Source organism: Aulonocara stuartgranti, assembly GCF_965226115.1.
Source record: "Aulonocara stuartgranti genome assembly, chromosome: 5".
In the NCBI taxonomy this organism is placed as follows: Eukaryota; Metazoa; Chordata; class Actinopteri; order Cichliformes; family Cichlidae; genus Aulonocara; species Aulonocara stuartgranti.
The window spans coordinates 10,945,114-10,969,537 of record NC_138943.1 but is presented as its reverse complement, the minus strand read 5'-3'; the positions used below and the strand labels follow the sequence as shown (position 1 = coordinate 10,969,537).

The window sequence follows — 24,424 nt, the reverse complement described above, 5'->3', positions numbered from 1 at the left end:
AATAATCTCCTGAATAGATTTCTTGGTTATAACGGTGTATTACAGAGCCATGTAATGGGTGCTACTGCAGCAGGGGGTGTATATCTCTTGCCTTTCTGTAACAGACAGGTGGAGCCAGTTGTGCTCTAAAGCAATACAAAGTAGCTATATTACATGCAGTTGAAGTGATGTTAATAAAAATGTCTAAAAATAAAGTACGTTGTAAATTCTGCTGATCATTATTATCTCACCAACCTCGACCTCGTCCCCACTGAAGACACACGGTCATGCCTACCTGCAGACAGTCGAGTGTTCTGTATCTGTCTCAAGCTGCTACCGTCGTCCTGATGACCACAAGAGACGACGTATGCTGACTCAGTGCGTCTGTCATTTGAATGGCCTGCATGAGGCTCTAGCTCCTTTAGCCTAAGAAGAATTAACCAAGGCTGTGGTCAAAAAGTCCAAAAAGTAACCCCGTGTCTTTGTCTAATCACTTTTCCTTGACCTTGATGCCGTTTTCCATCAATGCGAGAGAGAATTTAAGGACTTGGGAAATGGGAACCACAATGCACAAAAGATTCATAAGATTTAGCTTCAGGATTTACAGGTGGGTTTAACATGGCTGAAGGTGAAGGTTCAAAACACATCCTAGCTTATACAAAAACACACTAATATTTATTGAACAACACCATCAACATAACATTGACAACGCTGTTTACGGATTGTTCGCAGGCATATTCTTTGCTAAAAGTGGTAATAAAAAAAGCAGTATAGGTATTCAAAGAATTTAACCAGCTTTTTTTATGGCCACGCAGATGCTTTCCGGTCGTGTCAGTCAGTTAAAAGCATGTTATAGATTCCATGTCTGTGAGTCTGCTTGGCTCTGGTTGAGTCAGAGGGATATGAATTTCATAATCAGGCCTGATTTAAACTTCTGCAGTGATTTACTTGTAGAGCCTAAAATGTAACCGATTTAAGTGGCCGCCGTTGCTGTCAACATTTCTCGTGCGAGGTGCATTGTGTTAATTACCGTGTGGTTGTGTCCCTATGTTTTATGTGGGGTACCAGCTGATAGAAACAAATAAAATGCTGCAATGCTGGTATATTCCCTTGTATCCATTTTGATAGTTTCAGCAATCTCCCTCCATGAATTTAGATTTTTTTTTTTTAAATTATTACTCCTTATATTTAAATTGATGAAGGGTATTCTTAAAATGAAAAACTGCAGTGTAAGAGTAGCTGGATATATACAGGCTGTGAGTTGTGAGCTGTGTCGACGCCACAGTTTGCGGTTACAACTTAGCTAGATTCCCCACTGAAGCATAAATGTCCAGTCAGATGGCAACTCAGAAGCGGAGACTTCACATTACAATGTAGCAACTAGTCAGACTTCTAAGAAGTATAACAGCACTGCCTACTCATCCGTGTCTGCAGCAGAGTGTAATTGCTCCTTCCATAACAGTTCTTAAGAAGACTATTTAACAGCACCACATGCAGCACATAGCTGGTATCTTTGTTGTGAAAAATTAAATTGTTATTAACATTAATAGTTCAGGGGCAGGCTGAAGGTTTCATCATTCAATTAATGTTTGTTTTAGGTTGGATATTGAATATCAGACAGTAAATGTAAAGAGGTGTGACTCGTATAGTGGCCGGATATATATTTATATTAATTTTAACCAATGTCCGTTCTGTATGGAAGAGCGGCTCTAGCATGTGTTTTTATTTTTGTTCCATTTGGTAGATTGCTGTAAATCAGCGCTTCTCCACCAAGTGGACGGAAAAGAGGAGCTGGTGCTTCATTCTGCGTCTGTGTAGTTGTTGAAGTACCAAGTAAAACTGCCATACATGTTGTTGTGTGGTACATGCTGTCTCACTGTGTGTATTCAGCTCTGCTTTCAAAATGGTGACTCGATAAAAAGCCCTCGCCCTAAGATTCTACATGTACTGTTTTTACTTATTAAATTGCAGCACTGCATAGGAAGCGTCTGTTTGTTGCAGTCTCATCTGATTCTGTTTTCAGTCTGTAGACACTGGCTTAGCAGCCATTTTTGCAGTAAAAGTGAAAAACAATTGTGGCTCTTACTTCACTTAAATGCAAGCTGTTCCTTGGCTGCTGTGGGCATTAAAACAAGAGGCGTGACGCAGATGTACATCGAGACATTCGTGCTGGTTTTTATCCATATGCCTTTTTCGTTGCAAGTGTTGACATCTCAGGCTGACCTGCTACACTGACAATGAGACTGCAAACAAGTGTGTTGTTGTGATCTCACTGAGTCAGACCTTCAGACCCCAGATGGAGTCTAAACCATCTGGGACTTGATTTACAGATCGATGTGATCTGAGTCACCCCGAGGCAAAACCGCTTCCTCCCTTACTGCCGAACTTTGAACCGCTGGGTGTTCATTCTTCTGTATGTTAAAGTTGCTGTTTGTGCTGAAAATACTTTTTAAAAATGTATTGCCTTTTTTATTACATTTTCTTAGCGGAGAGCCGCTTCCTTTCAGCTTCCTTTCAAGTATTAAAATAATACAAATATATATCTCATCTCATCTTTTGACTCGGTTTGGAAATTATTTGAACAAACTAACTCTTTTATTGCTTTCAGGTTGTTTTTATCTTGGAGCTTTTATTTTCTTGTCTGACATTTTATAGTGTTTAGACTTTTTATTGTAAAATGTAATTTCAGCTTTTTACCATTGACACTGGTACGAAGTTTGTGATGATCTGTTCTTCAAAAGAAAGGCTCTTTTATGGGTAAAATCCATTATCGTGTGTGTGTGTGTGTGTGTTTTATATAATGACAATTGGTTGATTCCAAAACAACTATCAATCTAAAGACATCAACTCTGGGATATTATCATTGTCATTTTTCTCATTTTTGATACAGGAAATCATTCTATCACATTAAAGTACTTTACTGCACATAAATTAAGAAAATGCAATAATTTACATATTGCTGTTTTGCTGTTACAAGGAGACATATAAAGGCATCAGTCTATTGTTAAAAAAAAAAAAAAAGTATAGCAACATCTTCAAAGGTGGACATGTTTATACTGTCACTGTCATGACACCATCCACCTCACAACCTGTGGAGATTCATGCTCATGTAGCAGTCGGTATCATCCATGCCTGTTGCATCCAAAAACACCATCCATTACACTTGTATGGACGTGGTTTTAAGATTTAGTGAAATGTGGAAACCCCTCTGCAGGCGGAGTCCCTGCCTGTAAGACAGACCCTGCAGCGCTCACTTTGTCTCTTATGTAAGTTCATATCAAAAATTAATGAATGCAGTGCAGCTTTGAGAAGCTCAGGCCTATATTTAAGATATGCATGCTCTCTGCTCTGCAGAGCCTCAGTGATTGTGGTTATAATAGAGCCATTGGCCTTTATCATTTTTTCATATCCCTGCTGGCAAAAAAAAGAGGTCATCCCACTGTAATAAAGAACTGCTGAACTATGACTGCATGCTATCCATTTTATTCAATTGTAAAATATTTAAGCAGGAAATCCTCACTCAGGCAGCAGTACCCATGAGCTGCAGATACAAAATACGCCACGAATTGGAGGTTAACAAACTGAAATTATGAATAACATGAGAGCTGAAGCCCTTGAAAAGGGCTCAAATGTTCTTTTTTTGTTTCTAGTGTGTCTCACAAAGGGAGTCTTTGTGGTTGACTTGCATGCTCATGGTTGGGGTTAGTGTAATATTTGCATTAGCTCACATTTTTATTTGAAATTGAATCAAATAACAAGATACACTCAAATGTACCAAAAAGTGCATTTCATCTCATGAACTCTTGAGGCTGGTTCCAAAAGTGATTCAATCCCCATAGACTCCTGTGTTTCCCAGCTTTGAAAAGAACATGTTGATGAATTCATTAAACTGAATTTCAACACCAAGTTTATTAGGGTTGCCACGATTAGTCGACTAGTCACGATTACGTCGACTATCAAAATCGTCGATCACAAATTTAATAGTCGACGCCTCATTTAAAGCCTTGTGAGATCCTGAAAGACAGGAATAAGTAGTAGGATTTCAGAGTGTAATAACGGACTGAAAAAGAAGATGGCAGCACTGACTGCACAAGGATGCCAGCTGCCGTTAAACCCCGAAGAAGAAGAAGCAACTCCGGTATCGTAGCTGTGTCCAAATTCAGGAACCGCATCCTTCGGAGGCAGCATTTGAAGCCTGTCCAAATTCGAAGACTTCTGCAAATGCAGCCGACAAACGCATCCTACTTTTCCCCTGATTTGAAGGATGGGTCGGGCGTATGACCAAACCTATCCCAGAATTCATTGCACAGCTCAGCCAATTCCTGTTTCCAACAATGGCGGTAGCTACTTAGTTTTAATATTACTTTTATTACTCTTTCTAGGTCACAAAATAAACTTTTAACATGTTTTCAGGAAATAATGTAGCTGTGTAAAGTTCAAATATCTGTTCGGTTCGGTCACATATTTGTAAAAGTGCTGCGACGTATTCGGAGACATATGTTAGGATAGCTAGCCGGGGTTCAAGGCTCACTAGAGCCGGTGAGAACAGTGGACTCCCGGTAAGTCGTTTTCAAACCCCCTGCGGTCTTTCGCTACTCAGGTTAAACATGATATATATATATATAAGTCACTTAGATAACTTAAAAATGTTATTGTTTGGCTTTTTCAGTCTTTTATTTGTTCCTAAGTAAATCTGTTTGGCTGAGATCAAAGTTCGTTTTCACACAGCTGAATAAACGTCAAACAGAAAACTGATTAAACAGAAGTGTGAGATAGTAGAGAATTTACTCCAGTGTCCTGTTATATTTTAGATAGCAAGGAGCAGACGGCTGAGTTTATTAAACTCCACTGAGACAATCTGCAAAATTCATTAAAAGTTTAAACTATCATTTTTGGTTTATTTTTCGTTAGCACATACCTTAAACACTTCAAGCTGTAAGCTAATGATAGTTATATAAGCGCAGACGCATGCTGATGCAATAAACTACGTTTTACATCCAGTGGATGCATGATCTGATTAGTCAACTAATTGCAAAAATAATCGGTGACTAGTCGACTATCAAAATTAATTGTTTGCCTCACCCTAATATTTATGGTGTAGGTGGCTTTTGAGTAATTTTAATGAAAACCTCTGATGATCCAAGAAGTTAGTGCTCTATGTTTATTGCAATATTTTATCAGTCTGCTATTTAGCACTAATTAACAAGTATGTGTCTGCACATTGTATCCATATGGTTTATCGATACAGCTTGTAAACCACGTCTTCTATTTTTAGCTGATAATTTTTGCACTCAAACCTTTTTTTCCAAATTTGGTCACTTTTGGCTCCAAAAACAAAATAGTGGTGCCCAAAACTAACATTGGGGAATGCACTTTGAAAAGTGCACTAACCAGTGAGCTACATGCGTTTTTGTTTTTTGTTTTTTTTCTTTTAATCATTTAAATGTTTTCTGATCTGCTCCAAGATATACTGGACAAGCTCATTTCAAGGTCTGCAGGTTGCGTGAGCATTTTTTTTATTTTATTTTTTTACTTTCTAAAAATAATATCAAATGGATTAGAAAACATTTGGTTTCTTTAAGAAAAAACTGTTTGAATTCTGGAGGCACTGAAATACAAAGTTGAGATCCACTGCAAGTAATTTAATGGCGAAAACCCCCCAAAAAGTAGGCTAAATAAAATGTACGTTATGCAGAATCTATCATGAGCCTCACATTGGTGATAATTTGGTCTTTGTTTCAATCCAACTCACTTGCACCAGCAGCATGTGCAAGACATGGAAATATCAGACCTGTTCTTGTATGTTCAAGTGCAGGTAACCATAGCAACAGTACTGAAGCTTAAGGCTTCTTAGCGTTAGACTGGTGAAACTAGTCCAGTGGTAGAGATGACGGATTAAAGTGACTACAAACACTCTTCAAAGCATGAAGGAGGATTCAGCACAGTCGACCTTTGTTCCTCTGATCAGCGAACATGACAGAAGACGCAATAATGGACTCACAGTTGTCCAGAGAGAGCAAAAGCATGCAGCATTTTTCTTCTGAGGGCCAGACTGAATTGGATATAATAAATGAAGCGCCACACATTAAATGACTAAACAGACACATGAACACATACAGTCCTGAAATATGTTAAAATCCCCACGTTTTTGCAGACATAACAAAAACGTGGGGATTTTACACCTGGTAAAAAAAAATCAAGAACTTTCAGTAAGAAACCTTTTTCAGTGTCTACAATTCATATCGATGCTTAATGTGTTTAAGGATAATTTTATTCATAATTATGATTTAATTCAAATTAATTTTTTAGCCTCTGTTTTAAATTTTGTAGGTAACTCAGATTTTCAATACGTTGCAGTACCACCACAGGCATCACTGAGCTTAGCGTATGTTTACTATTTAATAACTCTTTTTTTGGGGGCGGGGAGATACAATGTCTTCCACATGCTATATTACTAGTCAGCCAAATATATTTTTCATTTAATTTTTTTTTTTTAACATCCATGATCAGTTTACTATTGGACAATCCCTTCTGTTATATTGAATGTTCATTCACTAGCTAGCTAGCTCCCATCTTGTGTTTACCCGTAGAGTTATCAGGTCACAGCTGTGGTGGTACCAAGACTCTCATCCCATGGTTCAACAGACTCTAGCTCCCAATATCTTGGACTGCAGTCCTTGTTTTTTCTTGGATATCGATTGTGACCAACTAACAAGGGTCATTCTTACCTGAACCTGCAGCATGCAGAGAACTGGTTGGCTATACAGAGGTCACCGAGGGCAGGAATTACAGCTGCAAACTGGAGTTCAAGGCATTAGAGTTTGCCTGCCAGATGAAACGTTGCAAAAAGACAGCTGATACCTGTTATTTATTATCACAAAGTATTGTATTTATTAATGTTTTGAAGGCTTGGGTGTACCTGCTTTTGCATGCTCCCTGTCCCAAGCTAAAACTTTTTACATTTTTTTTTATTTTGGGGACGTGTTAAATTCTCCCTTCAGGATGTCAGGGGGCCGGCATCTGGTCCACAGACCATATTTTGGCCATGTGTGAGTCTAGTATTGGATGGGAGTCTGCCTCCACCTCACTGCAGTGGGTTCACTGTCCACCTGCTTTATAGAAATATCCACACAGATGACATGGAGGCGTCAGCAGGATTGATGATTGTAACTGGACCGTCTGAGAGTGTCCTCCTGACACACACTTACATAACGCCTGCGTGTGGATGTGTGAGTGTGTGTGCTGCTTGGCAGGTGTTTAGTGGGTGGAGATGTGGGTGTTTGTGCATTTATGATAGACAGGAAGGTTTGAGCAGCAGGAGGAAAATTCAGAAACAGCATTTTTGTCAACACTCTTGAAATGAGCTCAACCAAAGAGTCAGTCTCAGTAGTTGGCAGAGTTCCTGAGATGTGATGAGGATTGCTATTTTATCAAATCTGCTCATCCACTGTAATTATGCTCAGCTTTCATCACTTTAAAGTAACTAAAGTTATGAGTCAAATATTGAATTCGGATCGGTAATCACCTTTGTTTGTGCGTTACAGTTTATATTAGTGCCATAATAAACATCGGCAGCCTGTAGCCTGAACCAGAAAATTAGATGAGCAGGAGATGATATGAAGTGTTGATTAAATATGAATCAGATTCAAATAATGGAGGTCCTGATTCACACTGTGAAGCTGATAAGAAATTTATATTATACCCTTAGAAGTTAAACTGGGTGGTTCTCCTGATATTTATCTGATACGAAACAGCGCTCAGTGTCAGAGTCATGTTTCTGTTTGGCTGTAGAGACCGTTTTCACTGGACAACAACCAAAACTGTAATTTTAGCTGTTATGGAATCAACATTAATTATCTGCTGCTTGTTGAAGCTGCTGCTTTTGATGTTTGTCATGTTAATCAACAACCTCAGCGAGGGTCACAGCAGCTAAAATTAAGATGCCGCTACCTGCTGTGCATGCTTTTATTTTCTAATGCTTTAGTAATAAAAACATAATTATTGGTGATAAAAGGTTCATTTAAAGTCTGGAGTCAGAGCTGTTAGCTGCTAACAAATGCAGGATATATTTCACTAAACTCTTTTATGTGATGAACTTCCGGCAGCCTGGATAGTTAGAGGTTTTCATGGACAGTATGTGAGTAGAAGACTACTAATCGAGGCCATGATCGCTCCTCCAGTGACCTGGATTTTATTTTTCCTACATCATCCCTCACTGTGCATAATGCACAAAAACTCAAAGTTAAACTAACACTTAGACTGTCAATAATCTGTTTGTTAACCATTAATAATTTGCTTTGCTGCAGACGTGAGTGAGGGAACGTTTTCAATTTGAGTTGGGGATGATCATAGTGACTAATTAACAAGTTGAGTTTTTTTTTCTTTTTTAAGAAAAAAGTAAGAAAGAAGCAAAACTAGAAATTTAGCTGCATCTCAATTTTTTTTTCTTGACATGCTCCATGCAGTAGATTTTTTTTTTTTTTAGAATTAAATAACAGCTCCATCTGTGCACAATCTGAGGTGACAAATTAAATTCAAGATAAAAATAAAGGACTTTGTGTCTTTGGAGGTAAACTGTTGATTATCAGCCTAATTAAAAGTTACAAAAGGCACTGCATTTTCTGTATTATAAGCAGCAAAGATTCCCACCAACATCGAGCTTTGTCCTGGTTTCCAAGTCCTAGTGCACACAAAACAGCTGTAATCACACCAACATACAGCAGAATGAGACGTGGTTTAGAAGCAACATCGAAGAAGAAGTTGCAGTATAAATAAGGATTTCTTTTGCTGACTCATTCAGTCTGTCCCTTACTCCTGAAAGACTGGGGATTGTACTGTGGGTTTATGGCAAAAATATTTGTAGGCAGTCAGTCTAATTATTTCCAATCTACATTATGTGGCGACAATGATTAGATTCAATCTGGGTAATAAATAATTTTAATTGTCTGCCACCAGCTTTTACCTTTCTCTGCTGTTTGCCGCACCGGTGATCCATTTGAATTCCAATTCCTTTTCATTGTTCGTTATTTATTCATTATTCTGACAGTGCTCATGGTTTGAGTTTGCTTTTTATCATGTTTTGTAAGCTGAAATTCAGAAAGCAGCACATACTCGTATTTTTTCTGGCTCTGGGACATGAAAATGTTGTCCTTCCACCCACAAAGGCTGTGATTGGCTATTTGTTTTTCCATCCATGGAAACGCTTATCGATTAGCACAAAAAGAGACCTGTTGGAAGCACTGAAAAAAAAAATCAGATATGTGGACAATGACTCAGTGGTTCAGATCAGGCTGCCGTTTGGCATACAGTGGGGCAAAAAAGTATTTAGTCAGCCACCGATTGTGCAAGTTCACCCACTTAAAATGATGACAGAGGTCAGTAATTTTCACCAGAGGTACACTTCAACTGTGAGAGACAGAATGTGAAAAAAAAATCCATGAATCTGCATGGTAGGATTTGTAAAGAATTTATTCGTAAATTAGGGTGGAAAATAAGTATTTGGTCACCTCAAACAAGGAAAATCTCTGGCTCTCACAGACCTGTAACGTCTTCTGTAAGAAGCTTTTCTGTTCCCCACTCGTTACCTATATGAATGGCACCTGTTTGAACTCATCATCTGTATAAAAGACACCTGTCCACAGCCTCAAACAGTCAGACTCCAAACTCCGCCATGGCCAAGACCAAAGAGCTTTCGAAGGACACCAGGAAAAGTATTGTAGACCTGCACCAGACTGGGAAGAGTGAATCTACAATAGGCAAGCAGCTTGGTGTGAAAAAATCAACTGTGGGAGCAATCATCAGAAAATGGAAGACATACAAGACCACTGATAATCTCCCTCGATCTGGGGCTCCACGCAAGATCTCATCCCGTGGGGTCAAAATGATCATGAGAACGGTGAGCAAAGATCCCAGAACCACACGGGGGGACCTGGTGAATGACCTGCAGAGAGCTGGGACCAAAGTAACAAAGGTCACCATCAGTAACACACTACAACGGCAGGGAATCAAATCCCGCAGTGCCAGACGTGTTCCGTTGCTGAAGCCAGGTGCATGTCCAGGCCCGTCTGAAGTTTGCCAGAGAGCACATGGATGATACAGCAGAGGATTGGGAGAATGTCATGTGGTCAGATGAAACCAAAGTAGAACTTTTTGGTATAAACTCAACTCATCGTGTTTGGAGGAAGAAGAATACTGAGTTGCATCCCAAGAACACCATACCTACTGTGAAGCATGGGGGTGGAAACATCATGCTATGGGGCTGTTTTTCTGCCAAGGGGACAGGACGACTGATCCGTGTTAAGGACAGAATGAATGGGGCCATGTATCGTGAGATTTTGAGCCAAAACCTCCTTCCATCAGTGAGAACTTTGAAGATGAAACGAGGCTGGGTCTTCCAACATGACAATGATCCAAAACACACCGCCCGGGCAACAAAGGAGTGGCTCCGTAAGAAGCATTTGAAAGTCCTGGAGTGGCCTAGCCAGTCTCCAGACCTCAACCCCATAGAAAATCTGTGGCGGGAGTTGAAAGTCCGTGTTGCTCGGCGACAGCCCCAAAACATCACTGCTCTCGAGAAGATCTGCATGGAGGAATGGGCCAAAATACCAGCTACTGTGTGTGCAAACCTGGTAAAGACCTATAGTAAACGTTTGACCTCTGTTATTGCCAACAAAGGTTATGTTACAAAGTATTGAGTTGTATTTTTGTTATTGACCAAATACTTATTTTCCACCCTGATTTACGAATAAATTCTTTACAAATCCTACCATGTGGATTCATGGATTTTTTTTTTTCACATTCTGTCTCTCACAGTTGAAGTGTACCTCTGGTGCAAATTACTGACCTCTGTCATCATTTTAAGTGGGGGAACTTGCACAATCGGTGGCTGACTAAATACTTTTTTGCCCCACTGTATGTAGCTACGATAATGCTGGCCCACATGTAGCTGTTTGACATTGACGTACTGTACACGTGTGTACTAAATGTTTGTGTGTCTCACAGGATATATACAATTTTAAAAAGAAATCTTAGCAAATCTAATGCACATTTATCTGTCTTGGTGCTCTCAGTTTAACATTTCTCACCTCACAAAGGTGAAGCTGCCGCTAAGACACACTCAGGCGTGTGTGTGTGTGTGTGTGTGTGTGTGTGTGTGTGTGTGTGTGTGTGTGTGTGTGTGTGTGTGTGTGTGAATCCTGATGAAGCCATTGTTGCAGAGAGGTGTTGAAGCTTGTTGTGAATGTGATGAGCTGCAGTGAGCCAGGCTGTGTGAGTCTGTGTGACTGTATTAGCATAGATGGATAAGTGTGAGTGTGTTTTATTTTTTTTGCTCTGTGGGTTGTTACAGTTGATGTCAGGTGATGCTGGATAACTATGCTGTTGCTATGAGGATAAGTTATATTCACAACAGTTAGTTCATTTAGTAGAAAATTATACACCAACTATTTGAATTATGCTCTTTTTTTTCTTCTTTTTTTTAAATTTTCAATCAGAAACGGCAAAAATGTTTCTGTTTTAAAATGTGAGAATTTGCTGCTTTTCCATGTCTACCTTAGAGCAACTTGAATATTTCAGATTTTGGACTGTTGTTCAGACAGAAAATGAAATTTTGCTGGCGCTGCTTTGTGCTCTAGAGAATTCCGGTTGCCAGTTCTCAGTTTTGTAATCTTTTGTAGACGAGACACTTGTTGCAAAAATAATCAGCAAATTAATTGATGATAAGAGCAATCTGAGACCTCCGTTAAGAATGAAAATTCCCTTAACAGAAGGAATCAAGATCCAGAAGGATATTTGGATCAAGACTAGTTTTGGATATTTTTCTTGAAAATCAAGACAATTCTTCCAATATCCTGAGGTGATATATAGTTTTGAACCTGTCTCACAATGGTAAAAAATAAAGGAAAACCGAATAACCCTAAAAAACAAACAAACAACAGAAGGCAGCACTATATTAATGAATCTAAACATGAATGACTATAATGAATCTGTGCCTTTCATGACTTTTGACTAATGTAACTTTGCTAACAAAAAGACAAGCACAATAGTCACCTAACCCTAGTTGCAAATATAAATACACTTTCATATACGTTTTCTGCATATCACAGAGATTTTATAGATCTAAAATAGAGATTAAAATGGAGCTTATTTGCTGTAAATGACCTTCTTCAGTCCTATTGCTCCTAATTCAGAGAACTCAGACAGCTGTAAAAGCTGCTCGTGCATCCTCTTCCTGTGTGCTCACTATTTAAAAAAGGTTAAACCATCATCGACTCTGGCAGAGTGATAAGAAAGGCCGACTCTCCAGCTGGAGTGGCTACAGTCCTGTTTACACCGGTTCCAATAGAGGCAGGTACAAGAGCCACTCCCTTCCCGAAAGCTCCATAACGCTCACCTTTAGATGTTGTATATTAAACAGACTGCGGTAATCTGACTCAGCTCCTTGGCTGAGCGGCTGTGTAATTCAGGTTGGTGTCTGTGAAGAGTGTGCAGCCCACTCTTGTGTTTGGGTGTGCATATATTCAAGAGGGGCAGCCTACTTGGCAGCCCTCTGCTACATGTTACCAACTGATAAAGACGAGGGAATAAAAAGACCGAAGCCACAGGAGAAAGTGTCTGTCCAAGACCAGAGAGGTTTGAACCAGCTAAAAAGAACTCCAAGTGAAATGACTCAGAGGTAAATATTTTAATCTGTTTAGTTGTGTTTTTCCTGAAATTTGTATTTGCTCTTATTCCCAAAGGGAAATCATCAGGATGGGCAGAAATGGCTGGAAATAGGAGGAATTTGAACAGGCTTCTGTTAAGGATGGTGACGCAGAGTCATTGCCTTAAAAATATGCAGAACAATAGTGCTTTTGTGCATACCATAGATGGTATAAAAGGGGGATGTGGCTTTACTTTGGGAAAAGTAAAGCCAGTGAAATCTGATTTTTATTTTTATTTTTAAATTGACAGCATTGGGCGACTCCTCTGGTTTCTAAAAGACTTACTGTTTTATAGAAATCTATGGGGAATAAGCTGTTGGCTCCCCTGACCTTTAACCCCAGTAAACGCTTTCCTGATGCTCATTTGTTTGAAGTACAGTTCTGTAGGTTATATTGCATTGGTTAGGAAAAGGAAAGCAAGAAAATAGCCTTCTGGGTCTTCAAGGCCAAACCAACAAACAGACCCCCACCCACACCTATCCACTTTTTCTAGAAAGAAGAGAAACACCGAGCTGTAGGTTTAAAAAAACAAAAAAAAAAACAAAACAAAGCAAAACTATAAAACCTAGGCTCCCTGGCTAGCCACAAAAGAGGAGAGAAAGTGTTTAAATACTGTCAGAAAACTCCCACCAAGCTTGCAGCCAGATTTATTCAAACACAAAAGAAAGCATACTGAGGTTTTACAGGTTTGCCACAAGTCTGTTTCAAAGGACAGATTTCTAGTGAAACTAAACACGACTAATCCTAGCAACCATACAACAGAGAGCCCAAATGGCAAGAAGCGCTTTGTCGGGGGCTAGATGTGCACTTCCACTACTGACCAGAATGCTGTTCAGCTGCAGCACGTAGAGAGAGAGGGAGAAAATCTCTGTTTCAATAAAAGGCTAAAGAGATGCAAGGGATATAACAATGTCTCACACAACAGTCCACATTCTGCTTGACTTGGAAAATGCTGAACCTCTGTATAAGTCTGTAGAAAACCCACAGGATTTTTCCACTCAGGTGGCTGAAACAAAGTGTGCGTGACAACCAGGTTTGAGGTGAAGGTGACACCCAAACACACACATAATGTTTAACACTGAAAAATATTTTTATACGCAACTTTTCTGTAGTAAAACATCATCATGCATTTGTGACAAAGTGTGTGGAAGTCAGTCATACAACATAGTTTGAGGTAGGCATCAGACTCTTCCTCCATCTCCTTCTCTCTTAATTATTATTGTCATTTATTTTATTTTTTTTCAATCTGGTACTTCATGACTTCAGAGGAGCTTCTTAAAATTTCAGATGTATAGGAAGATTCTGTTCTCAGAGACGGTCCGAAAAAAAGGCACCAGTCAGAGGAGGAAGTGAGCAGATGGAGGGCACATGGAGAGCCAACAGGAAGTGAAGGCTCGGTGGTTTCCTCATGTTGTGTTGGCAACAGTCAAAATTTCACTTCCCTCTACTTACACTCCCAACAGGTGCTGTTTCTGTGTGTCTGTTTCCTCCCTTTATTTGACATGTTGCTTTTTGACCTCAGAAACTTTTTTTAAAATTCAAAACAGTGTTGGTGTTGGTGCTTGAACCATTTTATTTTTCTCCATAAAATGAGCAGAGGTGGAGTATATTTCTTTCTTTTTCCCCCCACCACCAGACTTCTGTCTTTCTCTGTCATCTAATCCTTTGAAGCTCCACTGGAGGCTGAGTACTGTAAAAGATTTGGTGGAAATATCAGTGTAACCTACATAGTTCCTTATCAGATTTGTTCTCACATGAATGCAGTTGGAGCATCGGCTGCATCATTTTAAAGACTCACAGAGAAGAACAATAAGGTTTTTGGCCATTAGCATGATATATGTTGCCATATTTTGTTAATTATGTGGTTTGTTCCCCTTGGAAAAAAACACCTCATTAACCACTGGATAATTTTACAGAATTTTAACATATGAGTCATCTTATTGCAGAGCGAGTTTTACAGTTAAAGGGTACTTTGAACACTGCTGGTGTCAGTACCATTGTTTAATGGGCCAGCAACCTCCATTTTATTATTTGTTTTAATGAAGGCATTGTTAGGGATGCATTAAGGCAGCCCCGGGCCACGGACCGGTACCGGTCTGTGAATCGTTTGGTACCGGGCCGCGAGAGTTGAGGCTCGGGTGTGAAATGTATGGTTTTCAGGGTTTTTATCGGTTTTTAGCGTTATTTTGTTATCGTTTTTATCATTAACTCTGTTTTCCTGGGTCTTTTCACGTGTGTTATGAATAAATCTTCTTTTTTTCGGTACCGGTACTAGTTTTATTTTGCTGTATTTATCCGCGACACCTTAAAGGCCGGTTTGTGAAAATATTGTCGGGCATAAACCGGTCCGTGGCGCAAAAAAGGTTGGGGACCGCTGCATTAAGGTATGTTTGTGGCAACATTTAAATTGATTGACATCAAATGAACGCATTTCACATCATATATGGTAAATTTAGATCAATATTGTGCGCACTGTTTATGTTTTTAACCTTCAAGTGACCATTTGGAGTCCAGCTCATATTTATGTGCTGCTGCAATATTTTTTAATATTTGTTACTCATTATGTTCACATTTCTACCGGAAATGGCCCGCTAATGTGGCAAGGATAAAGCTAAACTGTGCTGGAAATGTTTTATGTTTATTTTTTGAACTTTGATTTTGATATCATTTTCCACTTCTTATCACTACTTTGCAATTGTTTGCAGTGATCCATGGGTAAAAGACCTTTCAAGGATATTTGAACAACGTTTGCAGCCCAATTACCCAAAGACTATGTCCCTGCAGTGCATCCCAGCTAATCCAGCCAAGTGTGGCAAAAAGATTAGTGTTTTATACAAGAGGTGTCCAACCCTGCCTTAAATAAACAGAGCCTTCTTTTATACCTTAAATTTAGTGAATGTATAACCTCAGCACAGCATATCCGATGTGTGGGATGAGATGGGGGTCACTATAGTTTAGGCGGTGTGGCCATGGTCTGTTTTTACATGAGCTGTTTTAGGATGTGGGTGGACTGCACTGTTCTGTGGGGGAATCCCTGCCAGTAGTCAGTTCATGTTCAGACTGCAGACGCTGCAAAGAGTCCCCGCTGTGGTTTGTTTTCTATCCTCCTGTCAATGTGTTGTTGAGCTGACCGGGAGCTCTGCCAGCAGGGAACTCTGCTACGTACACATCTCCTCTGCCTACCAGGTGGGAATCCCACTCAGGCCTCATTCCTGTTCCCGGTCTGTGACTGGTGCAGAGGATCGGTGGAATGCAATGTTTGTTTTGGAGAGCTGGGCGTAGCTCTCACAATCAACACGCAGGCATTCATCACAGCGTGCACGCACAGACACGCAGGGCTCCGATCTGAACGCACACACTGCCATCACAGCCAAGATGCTCCAAACTGGGACAAGATGAAATCTGTTAAAACATAAAACACATCAGAGAGGAACAGGGACCCGCTCGCTCCTCTGCTGTTTGGGAAAGCAGAATAAATAAGTAAATAAATTCAAAGGCTGAATTTATTCTCAGCTGTTCCATTTCTGTTTCTTCATCTCCGGCTGTTGTTAACAACTCGGTGACTTTCTGACTCTGAGGACCAGAAACTGCTCTGGAGGTCTGGTCCAGTGACCTGCCGGTGCGTTTTTGTGTTTTCCACAGTTTGACTCTGAGTCCACTGAGCGAGGCCTTTGGGCTCAGCTGTGTAAGATCATGTGCTCAATAAAACCGAAGTGGCTTTTCATTTCAAAGTTCACCAGGAAAAAAAAAACAAAAACAGGAGAGGCACAGAACATTGTCCACACAGAACATTCTGTGCATGCTTTCATGTGACTCTGTGTCATATTCTTGGATTCTGCTTTCACACACAGAATCTTCAAAATGGAGAAATTTAGCCTTTTCAACACTATGGGGGGAAAAAAGTGGATGAGTCCGTAGAACTGGTTGTAAATTAACTGCAGAGTTGGTGGTTTCATCTGTAGCTCCTCACGTCTAGAGGCTGAAGTGTCCTTGAACATGATACTAATCACATACAAGTTTCCTGGTCTGTGTGTGTGTTGGTAGTGAAATAAATTTAATTATCTTTGCATTCAAGTGCGTTTGGCTTTGGAAATGTTTACGTGGCAATAACAGATGAACTTGAAGTAGCTGGCAGCTGATACGGAGTTATTTGAAGTACACATACTGATGGGAGTTCCACTGAAGGTGGTGCGCATATGATTAGCTGAATAACTGGTTAGTTGCCAGGCAAAAGAACACTATCCTGAGACTAGTGAATTAAACACACTTGGAGGCCTGTGATAATTCTGACACTGAGTGTTGTACAGATGGCAACGCCTTTGTGAAGCAGGCAAGTTTTAGTGAAAGCAGATTCAAAAACGGCAGCAGAATAATGCATTTTTCATTCATGATTTAAATGATGATCTCTGGTGATTTTTTTTTTAAATTTTTTTTATTTTTTACCTGCACTGATATCAGTGCGTGTGTGTCATTAACTTACTTAATAGGTATTTTGGTTTTGAGTGTCTTTGAACTGGTTCTCCAACTTTTTTTCCCCCCTTTCTGCAAATTCATAAATTTCTGTACACTCAGTCCACATTCATTTGATAGGAGCCACCATATAAAGTCATAAAGTAGTCATAAAGTCAAAATGACAAGGGGAACACAATTTGTGTGTAGTTTTTGCCACACTTAGTATTTGTTTGTTTTTTGTTTTTATTGAATTGTTTCATGTTTTTTTTACTTGTTTGTCCAAAGATTATTGCTAAATTAGTTTTTTAATAATGAAAGTTAATTTAGAGGCCTAAGCTCTACACAGGGTAACAGGTTCACTCAGTACCAAACCACACCCATAACTGTAAGACCAGTACTTGTGATTAGATGAACTTGAATCCTGTTTAGATTAAGCAATCCAGGCACAAGAGTGTCAGGATAGTGCTGAGGTCCAATGCACAGTTTGCAGTACTAAATGGAACTTTGGGGGGGAATGCGAAATGGGAGCAGTCAGTGTACTTTCAATACAAGCGTGAGGACATCATTCAATAGAGTCCTTGTTGTCTCGGATGAAGGAACAAATATGTCTGAGTGGCCCTAATCAGTAATGTATGTGCATGGGAAATGGTGTTAGCTGATTTTCTTGATTCAGTGATGCAGGTCTGTACTATGATGGCCGTTTGGTTCAGGTATGCACCCTGAGTCATATCCACGACTATGATCATGTATTCATTCTTTATTCATTCATTGATGCAAACATGCATATTAATACATGCATTAGGCATTTAAGCGGATTTCATAACAGCCTGACAGAGAAAAGTCAACATTCTTTGGCTTTTACAGTTTAAAGCAATCTATCAAGACTGTCAAAGTTAATTGAGTGCATCAGTGCAATAGCATTAAGGCTGACTATTTATTATTTGTCAGATTTTTGTCATTATCTTCTTCTTATTATTATTATTCTCCTTCTTCTGCCTAAAATTCAGATCCATGGATCTTTTAGCTTTTGGGAAACTCGAAAATAACTTTTATCAGGATATTAACATAAACAATTAAAATCTGTTTCTAGTTTCCAGCTGTCTACATTTTCCTTACAATATTTGCTGCAATCTCTGCAAACCTATTTTACACAGAAATAGGGACACTGGCACATTCATAATTTTTTCAGGAATTTTCTAGTGGATTTTAAGCACTTTGTTTCCTTCTGCTTACTCTATCTAACTCAGTCTGGCCCTCTGAGGAAAAAATGTTGCCAACACTGCCGTGGATACTTGTCCTGAACACTCGAGACAGAAACATGTTTCCTTGGTCACATTCCTCTTGTGAATTTGACCCTGTCACACATTCAGCTGCTCACCGATTGGACTGTTAGATACACTCCTCCCATCCACTGGTATGAATGGCAGCTTGTGTTTTCTGTGTTCAGACACTCTCCACTCTGTCAGCCTGAACAGTTATTTTTCACAAAACCCAGGAATGTTTGGTGTCACATTGTCCAGCTGGTTTTCAGCCCAACAAACAGCAGACTGTGAGGATTTTTTTTTTTCCGCTCTGCTCTCAGTCACAAGATGCTCCACCAACAGTCATCTGAGGCTGAGTAATGTGCTGCTTCACTGATGAGGGCTGAAAGAGGCTGATGGGTTTGTTATAGAATAGGGGGGGGGGAAAGTATGATTAAATGTAGGGCTGTTCGATATAACGATATATATCGGATGACGATATAAAAACATCTATCGTTTCATTTTACGCTATCGTTTGTTTCGTGGTGTCGCAAAATAAACTTTACGGCAATATTTTTTTTTCATGGTTTTGATGGTCACTGTAGTGGCTACAGTATATTAATTTCTTAAAGTTCTCTCTTTCTCTTATATTTAATATAACCACACTACGGACGGACAAGCGCCTGTTTTTATGCGCTGTCGTTAGCAACAACGACGGTAAAACCATCACATGTCCTCTTGTTTATTTTCCACATAAACCTTTCACAATAAAGCTCAAGATCATGTGGAGACTTTTCAAAATAAACGGAATCACGTGAAAAAGTATGCAGAGTATTGACGGATGAGAAGCAAAAAAGAGCCGTCAGGTGCTAAAAAATAAACCTTAGACTCAAACGTTAGAACAGGCTTTTCCCCGCAGCACGCCGTGTAATAAATACTCACAAAGAAAACGGCGGCTGTTACAACCTATGTCTAAAAATGTGTAGTTTCATGCATCGGTTAAAACACTCGACTCCAGCTACACGACGCCCAGCTGGAAACACTTCACCTACCCGAGATTCACAGAATTTACAGAAAATATAAATTTTTTTGTGATTTATATCGTTATCGGGACGATAGATGTTTTATATCGGGATATGAGATTCTGGTCATATTGCACAGCCCTAATTAAATGCTTGGACCCCAGAATTTGCTTTTTGCTTTTATTGTGTTGAAATATTGCAAAACTGTTGCCCAGTTTTTGGAGATATCGGCTGTAGAGATGTCTGCCTTTCTCTATAATATACTGGGATCAGATGGCGCTTTATTTGCAGAAAGGGGGAAAAAAACATGTTCACAGTTCATATAGGAACTCATTTCTTTCTATCAGACTACACCCACCAAATGTAATGCTGTGAAGAACAACGCCTCCATTTACTCGTGAAGAGAGACTCGTGACAGAATACCATAAATGCTTTAAGACACTAAACTGTGCCCCTCAGCTGCCTCTCGAACATGTTTCTCACCCCGTGGATGGACTCCAGCTCTGTCATCTTGTGCTGTAGCTGGCGACTAAAGTCCTTGTTTTGCTCTGAGCTCAGTGTAGTGGTCCCAGCTCTCCACCTACTCCAGGTTGTGGCGAAAGTGGCCCCTCCAGCTCCAGTTCCGGGAGGCTCTCTAGCATACTACCGTCGCCAAATTGGAGTATGTCTGACAGTGGGATAAGGCACAACAAAAACAACCTGAGCAACCTGCAGAGAACCATTAGACAGGAGGGAACTTTTTTTGCTTTGGTGTGAATTACAGAGAAGAAAGTAGGTCATTTTGATTTGGGGATGAAGCTGTTAAGCTGTTTTTAAACATGAACTCGAGTACTGAGTTGCCAAACAACAAGTTTTCCTCTGACTTGTTGTTTCCAAATTTTCCCCACAGCTGATAACATCACTGTTAGGTCCAGTCCAGAAGTAAACAAGCTGGCTGCTAACAAAACTGTTCCATGAATACCACTAAAAAAAACAATCTAAGTGGAGGCAAACATCCCTGTGAGGGGGCTGAAATCTCTTAAAACAAAGGGTTGGTTTCACATCTATGGGCTTTATATTCCCATCAGACGCCTGATGTCAGCAGGGTTCGACTGAAGTGCCCGTTTAGTCCACATTGACTCCAGCCTCAAAGTTAACATCAGACATTTTGCTGGACAAAAATAGTTTAACAGTAAGTTCCACGAGGAATAAACGGAAAGAAAAATGTATTGTTTTTATTGACTGAGTGATTGATTTTTTTATTTCCCAGCCCACAGCAGCTCTATATGCCCACAACCACACTGGAAAGCGCAGTCTGAAACTAAAGGCCTTAATGCATCAGTGTTGTGTATACGTTTTCTGCGTTTGGGATTTATACATGCTGCCTGTGGAAATTATACTTGTTATGCTCTTCAATTTGAGACACTTTGCTTTGGAGAGACATGTTTTTACACACTCTTAACTCATCTGCATTATTAAGATCATTCCCCCATTAGATAAAATAGGTAAAGTTTTATAAACTTTTGATTTAACAGACTGTCTGTGTTGCAACTGTGACCTACAGTATGGTCATGAGATCTTGGAAATGAACTAAAGAATAAGACTGATTACAAGCGATTGAAATGAGCTTCTCCTAGAAGGTAGCTGGGCTGGCCTTAGAGAGAGACGTTGGAATAGGGCTGCTGCTCCTCCGTGTTGCAAGGAGCCAGTCAAGGTGGTTTGGCCTGGGAATACCTCAGGATCTCATAAGGAACTGGAAGAAGTTGTAGGGGAGAAGGATGACTGGAACATCCTCCCCAGCATGCTGCCACCACAAATCAACTTTGGATAAGTGGAAGATATTGATTACACAAATGGAAGTTACACAATTGAATAGAGAGGAGACTGTGTTGTTGTCGGTACTCTGATGTGGTATTTAAATCAATATTTATGCTTAAATGCAACTCTTTTCTGTGTCTTCTAATTGAAATTTGTCGCTTGCAAGGTGCTTTTGAACTCCATAGTCACTGGGGAATAACTACATCCTCGGGATGTGTGGGGTTTTTTTCTATTTGGGTTTGCATTGCCAATAGGAACAGTACTGTGACATCCTGGAGATATGAAAAAGTTCCTATGATGTAAAAGGTTACTGACCCAAGTTGTAAAAATCTGCAGTGCTGCTCAGTTTCCCTGCAAGAAAGTGTTACCATTAATTTTAATATCCTCTTTTTCTTATAAAGGAAGCTGCATTTGCATTATTGTGATGCAAAAACCCCTGCACAAGATGCTTTGATAAGACTGGTGTGAGTCTCAACTGTTGTCTGGTCTGCTGGCTCTTCAGTCGTGCATGTTATGAGAAATTGAAACTGGCCCCTATTTTAAAAGAGACAGTGGACACTGGAAGACTGATAAACTAGGGTTGTGTCGATGGAGGATGATCTAAAGGTCAGATGATCGTTAGAGGGGATTCAAGGGGATTTTTTTTCCAACTCATCTTCTTGTCAGCGTATTAATTGAATGTCATCATTATAATTAGATTGATAATAAATCTAATCAGCCACGCTAGTTTCATGTTAGCATGCTGGCATGTAACCGACATGGTTATGTGCAAGTTAATGCTCGCAACTCTTCACACTTTGAAATGAATGTATGTGTATCTGGAGCGAATATACTCATTTCTCATCATAGAGTAAGGAAAAACTTTAACTTGTGTTTAAAACTTAGTGGCCTCTTTTCATTCTTTTTCACAGGGCTTTGTGTTTGCTGGTGAAAAGAATCCGCTGTGGAGGAAACCAGCGAAGGACAAACAGGTGGGACACATTAACCCTCTCGAGGCAGGCGTTGCAGATTTGCAACAGTTAAAAACTAACAACCTGATTACCCCACATACATATTTTATGAGTTTGTTTTTTTTTTTTACTCAGAAGTACCACTGCAGGACTTGGTTGTGCATTAGCAACAAAAAGTTTAATTTGACCCTGAGATGGTTGAAAGGAGACTGTGAGGGAGTCAAAAAGAGCCAAACAAATATGATGGCCTGGTATCTTTTTAGCTGTTTAACTGAATCTGGGTGGAGCACATAAGTTGATATTTCAGGGAAATGGTTGAGAATTCGACACACGTGTCAGGATGGGCATGCATACTCTTTTGTAATGGTTGTTACAAAGAAGTGTTTTGTTAGCCATTTGAAAATTGATGATAACAAGTCATTTTTTAAGCATCAATTAGATTTGCACTTTTTGAATGATATTAGAGTCTCATCATCGTTGGCTGCATAGAAATCCTGAGCTTAGGAGTAATATTTTTACATTATTTTCAGACACTGGTGCTTATATTTTTCCACAATAGCTCCATCGTGTCTGGTGTTTTTTAAATTCTTGTTTACATGTTTGTTTGTTTGTTTGTTTTTTGTCTAAACTGAGACCAAGTTGGGCATTTAAATTCCCCATTGTTCAAAAACGTGCACATAAAAAAAAAAAAAAAGAGTATGTTTCCCTAAACTGAAAAATTGTGGCCATTTAGAAAATTCAATGCCTTAAGTTAAAGATTCAAAAGTGAGAAGCATAAAAACATTAGCTGTGGTATCCAATGATTATGGTATGTAGTCTTTGTCAACATACTTGAAGTAGGAAGTAAACACTCAAAAGATCTTGTAAACACTCTTACACTCTCCGCAGTGTTGTATTGTGTGTTTGTGTGTGCGTGTGTGTGTTAAGGGTAAAGGTTAGTCATGATGTACTTTTGACTTTTGGAATACCCAAATGGAAAACATTTTTAAAAGGAAAACTGTGATGTCAAAATGAAAACATGACACTTCACTTGAAAGGCAACATCTTTCTGTTTCTGAGAATTTGACCATTTTCCATGTGGGGAAAATAAAAACTAACCTTAACCCAAGACCAATCACCAATGACCTGGCAGGTGTTAAAATCTTAACCGCGCAGTGTTAAACTCATCCAGTGATTATCTCACTTATTAGCAATGACACTGGAGTTAATAAATGTCTGTTGGACTACAGAGAAGATCTCCCAGCCCAAATAGAAACGGAGAATAACTGGCAGCATTGAGAAGCTGTAACACTGGTGTCAATGAATTTTAGTGAAGAAGAGACATCATCATGTGTGTTGGCTCGGCTGCCTTAAGAGGTCTACTCAGCTGGCTATTAGCCGCATTCAGTGGTGATGATGACTAAGAGCTGAGTGCAGGCTCTTATGGGGTTTTGCTGTGTTTCTGTGTTAATATGCAGTCAGCTATGCGAGTGATGGCCTGAAAATGAGACTGGTGGAAGTTTGTGAAACAAAGTAGGAAGGAAAGAAAGTGATTGCGGTGCTAACATTTCCCTCTTGATAAGCAACAGATATACAGTGACTTGTAGCTGTAGCTGTTTATCCAGAACAGGAAGCTGCTGTCGTCGCGGAGTGTTCTAATTGCGGTGGGTTTGTAGGCTTTTGGCCTCTCGATATGTTTTAAAAGAGTGTGTATGTGTTGAGACTGACACAGAACTGATCTCTGTAGTTTGAAACCATCGAGATTAGGTGCTTCACACAGCTGTTTGTGAATGACTTGCACATTAAAGGCTAGTACTTCATGTATACATGTGAAGCAGCCCGGTGAGTCAGACAGGCTTTCACTGACATATTCATTTATTCATGTGTTTATTCATTCAGGTGCTGCATGTTCTCGTATGCATTCACTGACATATTCATTTATTCATGTGTTTATTCATTCAGGTGCTGCATGTTCTCGTATGCATTCAACCTGCTTCAACTTTTCTGCTGACAAAGATTTCTCCATTTTTAAACATTTGCATTTTCTGTTGGCTGAATTTTATTTTTCAGAAAGATGCAAAGAAACTGAATTACATTCAGAGTAGACCCAGCTGTTAAAAGAAGAAAGAAATATTTCAAGATCCACTAAGGTTTTGTTTGTTTGTTTTTTAACAAATGTTTCATCTACTGAAGCATAGGCATATATTAATGAATATAACAGGGAAAGACATACACTGTATTGCCAAAGGGATTCACTCACCTATCCATGTAATTGAATTCAGGTCTTCCAGTCACTTCCATGT

The 24,424-nt window shown here is 39.5% G+C and overlaps 1 protein-coding gene across 4 annotated transcripts in view; it reads left to right on the top strand.

The window, feature by feature from the left end:
* Nucleotides 1–24,424, top strand: part of LOC309707248 (plasma membrane calcium-transporting ATPase 1-like) — a 133,484-nt gene that overhangs the window by 7,891 nt on the left and 101,169 nt on the right. For all 4 annotated transcript variants that reach the window (XM_082534458.1, XM_082534456.1, XM_082534455.1 and 1 more), the window contains one exon: nucleotides 22,104–22,163. The gene's annotated coding sequence lies outside the window, so the exon portion shown is untranslated. The remainder of the gene's footprint in view (nucleotides 1–22,103; nucleotides 22,164–24,424) is intronic.